Source organism: Spermophilus citellus (genome assembly GCF_964194105.1).
Source record: "Spermophilus citellus genome assembly, chromosome: 1".
Taxonomy (NCBI): domain Eukaryota; kingdom Metazoa; phylum Chordata; class Mammalia; order Rodentia; family Sciuridae; genus Spermophilus; species Spermophilus citellus.
Genome location: NC_138182.1, coordinates 222341756 through 222353628, shown reverse-complemented (window position 1 = coordinate 222353628; position 11873 = coordinate 222341756).

Sequence of the window (11873 nt, the reverse complement as noted above, 5' to 3'; positions counted from 1 at the left end):
TTACATTCCCAGTTCCTTTTATTTATTTACTTTTTAAAATTTTGAGACAGAGTATCACTAAGTAGTCCAGGTAAACCTCAAACTTGTGATCCTTCTGATGCAGCCCCCAAGTAACTGGGATCACAGGCATGCAGCACTGCACCCAGCCTGAATTTTAACTTTCACTTATAGAACTTTAAACATGTAAAAGTACGGTTTTTGAATTCTATATATCACTATAGGTCACTGCAGCTTCTTACCAAAGGGCTCTTTTAGCTGGACACAGTGCATGCCTGTAATCCCAGAGGTTCAGGAGGCTGAGGCAGGATCATAAGTTCAAAGCCAGCCTCAGCAAAATCGAGGCACTAAGCAACTCAGTGAGGCCCTATCTAAAAATAAAATACAATATAGGACTGGGGATATGGTTTAGTGGTAGAGTGTCCCTGAGTTCAATCCCCAGTATCCAAAGTAACAAATAAAACAAAACAAACAAAAACGGCCCTTTTAGTCTACTCAAAAGACTTTTTCCTCCTCTACCCCTCTTCCTCTTCTCCTCTCCCTCCCCTTCCCTCTCCTCCTCTTCCTCTTTCTCCTCCCCCTCTTTCTCTCCTCCTCCTCCTCCTCCTCCTCCTTCTTCAGTACAAGAAATTGAATTCAGGGACTCTTAACCACTGAGCCACTTCAACAGTCAATTTTTAAATATTTTTTGAGACAGGCCTTGCTAAATTGCTGAGGCTGGCTTTGAACTTGTGATCCTCCTGCCTTAGGCTTACAAACCATTGGGATTACAACTGTATACCACCATGCACAGCTCAATTTTACCTTCTTAAAATGAGTTTCAAAGATTTATTTCTTGGCTTACATTTAGGAAGAGAGACCACTTATTGGATTCCAGTGACCTACTCATGAATAATAACATCAACTTCTAATATGTATTGTGTACCTACTCTCTGCTAAATGTTATTCTTTCATGTCTTACACATGAGAACAATGTGTAGGAAAAGATCAGAACTAAGGCTTGGGGAAATTAAGGGTGATGGTCATGCATCATAGCTAGGATCCAAACACTTCAGTCTGACTCCAAAGTGTGTATTTTCACCACTTACATTTTTCTTCTCTGGCTTAGACTTCAGTTTCAAATTGAGATATTGTTGAAAACTAAACTTTCTGGATTGATGCTTGCACTTCATTTTATTATTATATCAGATATTCTGTTTAGGGAGATTACCTACTTTGTTAAATGCTTAATTTGTTTTATTAAGCCACTTGACTCAGCTAAATGTTTCCATCTACATGGCAATCCAGCAAACTGCAGCTGCCTTTTACTAGTTTCTTGCAACCTGGTTTCAGTTCCTTTCCTCTTCCACTAAAATCTTTTTGGGGGGCCATCATAACTCTCTTCTTGACAAACCATGTGACTCTCTCTTAGACATTTCCTGGCTCCAGATGGTGACTTCCTTTCTCCCAAAGCCCTTTCCACCCTTTCTAATTCACTGCATGTCAGTTCATTCCTGCTATGATAGCAAAACAGCTCAGACTGATATGCTATAGGTAATGGAAATTTATTTCTTACAATTTTGGAGTCTGGGAAATCCATACACAACAAAATGAAATTAAAACCTTATCTCTCACTATGCACAAAACTCAACTCAAAGTGGATCAAGGACCCAGGAATTAGACTAGAGATCCTGTGCCAAATAGAAGAAAAAGTAGACCCTAATCTTCATCATGTCTGATTAGGACCCTACTTCCTTACCAAGTCTCCTAAGATGCAAGAAATAAAATAAAGAATCAATAAACAGGATGAGTTCAAACTGAAAACTTCTTCTCAGCAAGAGAAACAATTAGTGAGGTGAAGAGAGAGCCCACAAATGGGAGCACATTTTTACCACATGCACATCAGATACAGCACTATTCTCCAGGATATATAAAGAACTCAAAAAACTTAACACCAAAAAAAAAAAAAACCCAAAACAAACAAAACAAACAACCCTAAGGAGTTGAACAGACACTTCTCAGAAGATGATATACAATCAACCAACAAATGTAGGAAAAAATGTTCATCATCTCTAGCAATTAGAGAAATGTAAATCAAAACTCCTCTAAGATTTCATCTCACTCCAGTCAGAATGGCAGCTATTATGAAGACAAACAACAATAAGTGTTGGAGAGGATGTGGGGAAAAGGGCACGCTCTTACATTATTAGTGGGACTGCAAATTGGTGCAACCAATCTGCAAAGTGGTATGGAGATTCCTTAGAAAACTGGGAATGGAACCACCATTTGACCCAACTATCCCATTGGCATATACCCAAAGGACTTAAAAACAGCATATTACAGTGGTGCAGTCACATCAATGTTTATAGCAGCACAATTCACAATAGCTAAATTGTAGAACCAACCTAGATGTCCTTCAGTAAATGAATAGATAAAGAAACTGTGGTATATATACATAATGGAATATTACTCAGCATTAAATGAGAATAAAATTATGACATTTGCAGGTAAATGGATAGAGTTGGAGAATAAAATGTTAAATGAAGTAAGCCAATCCCCCAAAACTAAAGGCCAAATGTTTTCTCTGATAAATGGATGCTGATCATAATGGGGGTGGAGGAGGAGCATGGGAGGAATAGAGAAACTTTGGATAGGGAAAAGGGGAGGGAGGAGAAGGGAGGAAAAATGGGGGTAGGAATGATGGTAGAATGAGATGGTCATTATTACCCTAGATACATGTATGAGGACACAAATGGTGTGACTCTACTTTGTGTACAACCAGAGACATGAAAAATTGTGCTCCACTCGTGTACTATGAGCTGAAATGCATTCTGCTATCGTGTATAACAAATTAGAACAAATAAATGAATTAATTAATTAAAAAAATAAAGCAGAGAGTGAGTCTCCACTCACCAGATATAAAATATATACCACAAAGTCATGCCTCCAGTGACCCACCTCTTCTAGCCATATCCTAAATTAACTCAGTTACCACTGAGTTAATCCTTATCAGGGGATTAATTTCCTGATTGGGTTAAGGCTCTCATAACCCAATCATTTCACCTCTGAAAATTCTCACGTGTCTCACACATAAGGTTTTAGGGGATACCTCACATTCAAACCATAACAATGGGCAAAAAAGGAATGAACTCAATACTCACACTGTTTTACAAGGGTGCTTTGCTAATCCCATCCACAAGAGCAGAGCTTTCATGACCTAATTGCCTCCTGAAGACCACACCACCAAAAACAATCACATTAGGGATTAGGTTCCCACATAGATTTTGGAGGTTGCAAACATTCAAATCATAGAACTGTATTTCCAGTTCTCCACCATTTTCTCCTCTGCTTTTCTGTTCATCATCCACATCCTCACTAGGCACCGTGCTGCTCCAAGCCTTTCCTCCTTTTTCCTCTTCCTTCTCTCTCAGATAGCACATGTACTGAGTTTCAACCATGACTGCTGTGCACATAACCTTTGGTTCTGGGCTAAAAATCCTTGTTTTGGCCTCTCTTGCCTGTATTCCAATCTAGTTTTTATCTGGCTGTACAATTTGGTCACCACTTCAAGTTAACTAAATTGGCCACCACTACCAAATAACCTTCCTATGTCACATACCTCATTTCTTTGGACCCTGGCTTTCCTCTTCCTGCATGCTCTCTAAGCACCTCAGGACTGCTTCCATCGGACCCTGCTTGCTAACCTCCACTCACTGCTTGTCCTTGACCCCCAACATGCACCTAATCTAGTCAATGCAACTAATTTTCAACAGCTCTCTCTTATTTGAATTCTTGGATCCTTTTGACAGTGTTAACCTTTGTAAATCTATTTTTCTTGGCTTTCTTAAGAACAGCTGTCCTAACTCTCAACATATCCCCATTGTTCTTTCTGTGGTATTTGCCAAAATCCCTCTCTCTACTCTGTAATTGTTGGTCTGCTCCTCGGACTCTGTCTTTGGCTCTCTTCTCTTTTCATTCTGTCTCTGCTATAGTGAGCTCTGGTATTGTTCTATGTATTTGGATCCCTTTTGTGTGGTCAGGTAATTCTTCTACCTTATGAACTTCTGTAGATAGTGTTGGACTTCATTCTCAAAGGGGAAAAAAAAGCTAGGAGTTCCCTTTCCCAGTTTTCCTTGTAGTTAAGGTTGGATAAAAGTACATAACTTTGACTGCCAGTCATATACACCCAACCTGGTAGAGCAGGGATCACAGGACTCCTAAGAGGCTGTGGTTCAAGAAAGCTAAATTCCTGGGACATCACTGGCAGCAGGGCTTCAGTGTCGACTTTAGTGGCAGTGACACCAGACTGGTTCTATGGCAGCAGTTTGAACATTATTTCTGACTGACATGATTCTAGTTCTCTATCCCTCTTGAAAATTATTTGTGCTATACAGTATCTTTTTAGCAAATTTCTTTTCTCCTTAGATCATCCAGGTGGTTTCTGTTGACAGTCTACACAATTAAATCCTGGGTTTTGACTCCCACCTTTATGCTATTGGATCTCAAATCTCCTGACTTCTGCCCCAATCTCCAAATCTCTATAATGACAAGAAAAAGTCTGTACATGTTTAGTACAGGTGAACTATTTTCTGAATATTTTCAGTCCATGGTTAGGGGAATTCATGAAGTAGAACCCACAGATATAGAGAACAAACTGTAGGCATAAAGAAACAAAAAATAAGTTGTAGGAAAAAATATAAAGTGCCAAGTTTAGGGAACAGATATTAAATATGTAGCCAGGGTGGTCAGGCAAGTCTCATCAAGAAAGTGACTTTGGATAAAAAGCCTAGAGAAAGTGAGGAAGCTGGGGAAGTGCATTCCAAGCAGAGGAAAGAGCAGCTGGAAAGACCTGGAAGCTATAGCAAGAATGATTCATGGCTGTAGAAAGAATGATTTGTTTGCAGAACACGGAAGCCACCCTCACCTGAGGCCAGGTGAGTAATCTAGAGAGAAGTAAAGAGTTGATGTCAGAGAGAGAGGATGAATGCTGAGAAAGCAGATCACAGAGCACTTCGTAAGTCATAGTGTGAGGGTTGGAGCCAGGGGTTTTGAGGATTGATTGGAGATATGTTTAGGAGAAACCTCACAGGTCTGTGAGGTGTGTGTGTGTGTGTATGTGTGTGTGTGTGTGTGTGTGTGTGTGTGTGTGTGTGTGTGTTAGGTGGGTGATGGTTTGGGAAAAGGTAGAGAGTGGATGACTCCTAAATTCCTGTTTTGAGCAAATGAATACAGCCCACTGATATAATGGAAACTGGAGAAAAAACTAGTTGGGTGAGAAAGATACTAACTTGAAGTGTTTTGTTTTGTTTTTGTTTTTAATATTTTTTAGTTGTAGATGGATACAATACCTTTATTTTATTTTATTTGTTTATTTTTATGTGTGCTGAGGATTGAACCCATTGCCTCACACATGCTAGGCAAGCGCTCTACCACTGAGCCACAACCACAGCCCTTTAACTTGAGGCTTTTATTTTTTATTTTTTTATATATATATTTTTTGGTGCTGGGGATTGAACCAGGGCCTTGTGCATGTGAGGCAAGCACTCTACCAACTGAGCTTTATTCCCAGTCCCCTAACATTAGCTTTTGATATGGGAATTTCTTTAATTCCTTATTGTCTCTCAGGGTGCACAACATTGTCTGATTACATAATTGCACAGAAATGCTGAGTTCATAAATGAAAATAAGAAGTTCTAGATGTCTGTATTTTTAATAGGACTATGTAACTGTATTTTTTAATTAGGTAATATTTGTTGAGTTTCTAGTATGTAACAAACACAAGTTCTGTCTGTAGGGCATTCTTGTGAGAGAAACAAAATAGTCATCAGTTGTATATGAGGATCTGTAGCTCAGAGAATCTTCAGCACATGGTGATAACTAAAGCCTACAGTAGATGAAGTCATCTCTGGGTAGTAGAGGGGAGGAGAAAGACCTAGAAGATAACTCTGAGGATACCCATTAATTTGTGTATAATTTGTGTATAATAAAGGAGATGCTAACAAACGAGACTTACAAAGAGCTTCTGGAAGCACCTTGGCATCATGACATCCAATAAAAGAGAGGGTTTCAAGAAGGAAGAAATGTCCTCTTTGCCAGATGCTAAGAAGCCAAGAAAGATGAATGAAAAACACACAGTTAATTTAGTTTTATGGGAGTCACTGTTGGCCTTATCAAGGACATTGGAGTAGTTAAGGAGAATCCATTTGAGGGAAGGCCGATGATGAACAGGAAGTGAAGAAATGAAATCAATGAGAGTAGATATTTTTTCTAAAAATGCAAAGAGAAAAAAAATGCAAAGAGGGTGAGAGGAGGAGCGAGGGATTTCTTAATTGACTCTGTAAGTGAAGATTATACAGTGACAGTGTAGTCATTAATGGTGGGTCCCAGTGATACTGAAAAGGCAGTCTTTGAGGGGGACTTGCAATAAAACATGCAGAACCTGCTCCGGTGCATGCTAAATGGTGAAACTTTGCTGGGATTTTGCAGCAAGGGAGCTCCTGATGGCACCAAGGTTCAAAAAGTTTAGTAAAAATTTGTTTCCTCCCATTAGAATGTTCATTTGGACACAGAGCCTTCCAAAATAAAAGGAGTCTTCTTTACAGTTGTATGTGACCCTGATAATCAGTTCAGACCAATGATGTGAGAATGTCTAGTAACTTCCTCAAGGAAGAGCTGACATGTAGTCTTTTATCCACGGTGCCTCTTTCCTCCCTCCAGCTGGTGGAAATATGGACAGGATTGCTGGAACTGATGTATACATCTTGGACTTAGAGGAGAACTTTAGAATAGAGTCCACAGATGATAAAACAGAAAAAATATGAGTCAGACTGTGTTGATCTCAGAGAGTAAAGTTGCCTGGCATCATTAGACTACCTGAATCTGGATATTAATGCAAAAGAAAAATAAATATCTTGTTTAAGACTCATAGTTTGGAATCTATTGATGTTCTCTGCCAAATATAAATCTAAGTCATATGTAAAAGGCCAAAAAGAAAAGTTCAGACCATAATAAAAATAACAAGCTATCACTGAAATGAAAACAGATTAAAAGTCATCAAAGAAAATTCTTTCAGGAAAAATGATAGTGTTAATTTAAAGCCAGGGATCTTGTCCAGGAGTTATTGATGTTAGGAAGGAAATGGGTAGGGAAATGACTAGAATAGTGAGAAAATGCCACATGATCAAATGTGCCATATGGTCCCATATTATCCAGCCCCGTATGTATTACTAGTCCACCACAGTGGACACTTTTGCCAAGCCGTAATTCAAGAGGATATGCGAGGTAAATGATAATTCTTTTTTCCTATGAAGAGCATACTTTCTTATAACCTGTTAAACTGTGTGCATGTGTGTGTGTGTGTGTGTGTGTGTGTGTGTGTGTGTATGTGCGTGTATGTGTAATTTATATTTTAATTTGTGCTATAATGGTCTCAGAGTCCAAAGTCCAAATGATTCTGGGTTTTAAAAAATCTTGTTAGGTTGTAAAGTATATTGCAAAGTTATATTTCTAGTTATCATGATTTCTCTTTCTTGATTTGAGAATTTAAGTCAAAGAAATACAATATAAGAAAATTTCTTTGAACTAACTGCCAATTTTGTATAAAGAAAACAAAAACAAAATAACCAAAAACTGATTAAGGAAAGCTGGTCCAAAAAAGCTGCGAGATCTATTATGAACTCTTATAGTAGAAGGTGGAACTTGCATTCTATTATGTGAGAAATCTATAGAACTACGTACAAGAAACATCACTTCTTCTTCTTCTTTATTTTATTTATTTATTTATTTATTTATTGTGGTGCTGGTGATTGAACCCATGGCCTTGTGCATGTGAGGTGAGCATTCTGCCAACTGAGCTATAACCCCAGCCCAACATATCCTTATTTCTTAAATCATACTTATCTTGTTCTGAGTTTGGAGGAAAATCCAATCAATCATTTTGGGGACTGCTTTCTCCCCCCAGTGGGGTCCAGCATCAATCCTGGGCTTCTATAAATGCCAAAATCAAGAGGTTAAGTTGGTCCTTGATTCTCTGTGGTTATAATCTTTGTCATTGTGCTGTTGACCCTAGGGTGCTATTATAGAGTGCTGTAGCCTGCCTGTTGGGCCCTAAGGCTCCAGGTCAGCAATACACCTCTCAGTTGATCTTTTCACTCACTTCAGGTTATAAAAACCTTAGTCAGAGAGATCACTGCATATCTGGGGATTTAGTCTCTCCCACTCTGTGGTGTGTGGTGCATTCTTTGTCTTTTTCCCAGCTGGGAAAAAAAAAAGTTTATAATGTTTGAGAGCATGATCTCTTTTCTTGAGAGTAGAGACAAGGAGATGATACCCTCATTCATTTTTTTCTCCTAATTGTGTTCAGTGTTAAACTTGTGTAACTCAAAATGGATATTAACCATATTTTGAACTTGTTCTCACAAAATATCATTATTCAAGTGACTAACAAGTAGAATATTTAGTTTCACTTCTCTGATTTGAATTTCAGTTCTTTTTCTTACTGCCGTTTACATGTTTCTGGCAGTGGAATTAGATGACCAACAGCTGACTCTTGATACATTGATTGCGTGATACTGTTAATTCCATCTTAACACATTCCAGTTCTGGTGAGTTTTTTTTTTTGTGTGTGTGTAGGTATCTAAACAAGGAACATATCTGAATACTAATATGATGTGTCTGTATCTTTGAAAAATTTGCAGAGAAATTCAGTTGTAACTATCCTTAGATATGTAAAAATAATAGTTTTGAAAAGATTTCTTCTCAAAACTGTTCTGTGTACTGACATGAAAGTAGAAGTCTGACATTAGAAATATAACTAAATTCTAAGGCAGGTGTTATAAGGTGTACATCTGTAATCCTAGCAACTCAGATGCTGAGGTAGCTTTCTCGTCTACTTTGGAAGTAGTTTTAGAAGACCCTAAAGTAATTTAAAGAATACTTGTGACCTTGCCTGCATTTCACTGCTCATTGCTAGCTACTGCCTAACAGTGGGGTCTAGCGGGAGGTAATTAGGTTGTTGAGGTGTGCCCTTGAAGGGAATATTGAGACCTTGACCCCTTCTTTTCTTTTTGCTTCTTAGCTCTCATGAAGTGAACAATTTCTTCTTTTTTTTGGCGGGGGGGGGGGGCTTTTCATTATTTATTTATGACAAATATTCTGCATCTCCAATTCTCTCTGGTCAAAAATTCTTTGAGACGATGCCATCTGCCTTGACCAATAGGAGAATGGGGTCATCTGACTCACCCATCCTGAGAATGGTCCCGCAGACAGCATAGGTCTTAAACTGGCGGTTAAACCTGCCGGTGACTTTGTCCACCTTGGCCACGTTCATATGGATGGACGCGTGTTCCTTGGCACCAATGATGCCGTTGCTGGCGGAGCATTTCCGCGGCATGTACAGGTCCACGAACTCGCCAGCGTCGTTCTGTACGCTGAAGCGCGCCTGCTGCCTCCACCATGAGCCCGAGAGCAGAGAGAACAATTTCTTCTGTTACACACTTCCACCATGATGTGCTGTCTCACTACAGACCCAAAGTGACAGAGCCAAGTGATCACTGTAAGCCCAAATCAACCTTTCCTCCTGTGAGTTTGATATTGCAGCTATTTTGCCATAGTGATGGAAAGCTGACAAATACACCTGGCAAGGAATTTGAAAAAAAAAATTCACATAATGAAAAATTTACAGAACAAAAGACATGGCTTTTTCAAAAACTAACTTGCAAGGAATAGAAAAGAAAGAGGGAATATTATTAGACACCAACCAGTCTCATTATGTTGTCCTTATTTAGATTTTGATTCACACAAACTATTTTAAAATTATGACATTTATGAAAACATTGGAAATCTAAATTGAAATGCATTCTGCTGTCATGTATAACAAATGAGAACAAATAAATAAATTTATTTAAAAAATACATATAACCCAGACTATGGCCTCAATTTAGTCCCTAAATGTATGTTAATATTGAAGAGTTACTGATAAAGTTTCAGGTGTGATAATGGTACTGTTATTGTGTTTTTGTAAAGAGCTGTTTTCTTGGACTGGGGTTGTGGCTCAGCAGTAGAGGGCTTGCCTAGCATGTGTGAGGCACTAGATTCAATTCTCAGCACTGCATATAAATAAAGTCCACTGACAACTAAAAAAACAATATTTTATGCAAATCAAAACCACCCTAAGATACCATCTCACTCTAGTAAGATTGGCAGCCATTATGAAGTCCAACAACAACAAGTGCTGGAGAGGATGCGGGGAAAAGGGTACACTTGTTCATTGTTGGTGGGACTGCAAATTGGTGCAGCCAATTTGGAAAGCAGTATGGATATTTCTTGGAAAGCTGGGAATGGAACCACCATTTGACCCAGCTATTCCCCTTCTCGGTCTATTCCCTAAAGACCTAATAAGAGCATGCTACAGGGACACTGCTACATCGATGTTCATAGCAGCACAATTCACGATAGCAAGATTGTGGAACCAACCTAGATGCCCTTCAGTAGATGAATGGATAAAAAAAATGTGGCATTCATACACAATGGAGTATTACTCTGCATTAAGAAATGACAAAATCATAGAATTTGGAGGGAAATGGATGGCTTTAGAGCAGATTATGCTAAGTGAAGCTAGCCAATCCTTAAAAAACAAATGCCAAATGACTGCTTTGATATAAGGGGAGTAATCAAGGACAGGGTAGGGACGAAGAGCATGAGAAGAAGATTAACATTAAACAGGGATGGTAGGTGGGAGGGAAAGGGAGTGAGAAGGGAAATCACATGGAAATGGAAGGTGATCCTAAGGGTTTTACAAAATTATATATAAGAGGAAATGAGAGGTAAGAGAAGAATAATAGAAGTGGAAGAAATGATTTACAGTAGAGGGGTAGAGAGAGAAATGGGGAGGGGAGGGGAGGAGAGGGGAGGGGATGGGGGATAGTAGAGAATAGGATAGACAGCAGAATACATCAGACACTAGAATGGCAATATGTAAATCAATGGAAGTGTAACTGATGTGATATAGCAATCTGTATACGGGGTAAAAATGGGAGTTCATAACCCACTTGAATCAAACTGTGAAATATGATATATTAAGAACTATGTAATGTTTTGAATGACCAACAATTAAAAAAAAACATTATTCATAAAAAAAAATAAATAAATAAAAAAACAATATTTTAAAAAGAGCTCTTTTCTTTTAAAATATATGTTAGAATATTTATGGAGGAAATTACATGACTTGTGAGATTTGCTTCAAAATAATATGAGTAGGTAAGGGTATAGATGAACAAGCTTGTCCATATTGAAGATGATTAATAGTACTGGATACAAGGAAGATTTTTTGTTTTGTTTTGTTTTTTACTATTATTTCTATTTTATAAAATGTTTATCTTTTAAATATATGAGTAGAAAAATTTAAAGATGAAAAAATATCATGAATGAAATTTGCCTTAAAACAATCCAGTTGTGGGATACAGGAAGTAGAATAGGTGGTTGTATAGTTTTATGGGTTGGATGTGAGGTGTTCCCCAAAAGCTCACGTGTGAGACAATGTAAGAAGGTTCAGAGGAGAAATGATTGGGTTGTAAGAGTCTTAACCCAATCAGTGATGTAATCCCCTGATAAGGATTAACTGAGTGGTAACTAAAGTGGCAGGTTATAGCTGGAGGAGGTAGAAATTGTGGCCATGGCTCTGGGGTATATATATTTTTTAAAATAAATTTATTTATTTGTTCTAATTTATTATACATGATAGCAGAATGCATTTCAATTCATAGTACACATATAGAAGGTGTACAATGAAAATCAGAACCTCCTTCCCCAAAGCTGATGATAAAAACTAGAATTATTACTCTAATCTTCCCCCGTCTTTGCCCAAGAGCTGATTATATGTATTTTAATAAATTATTATT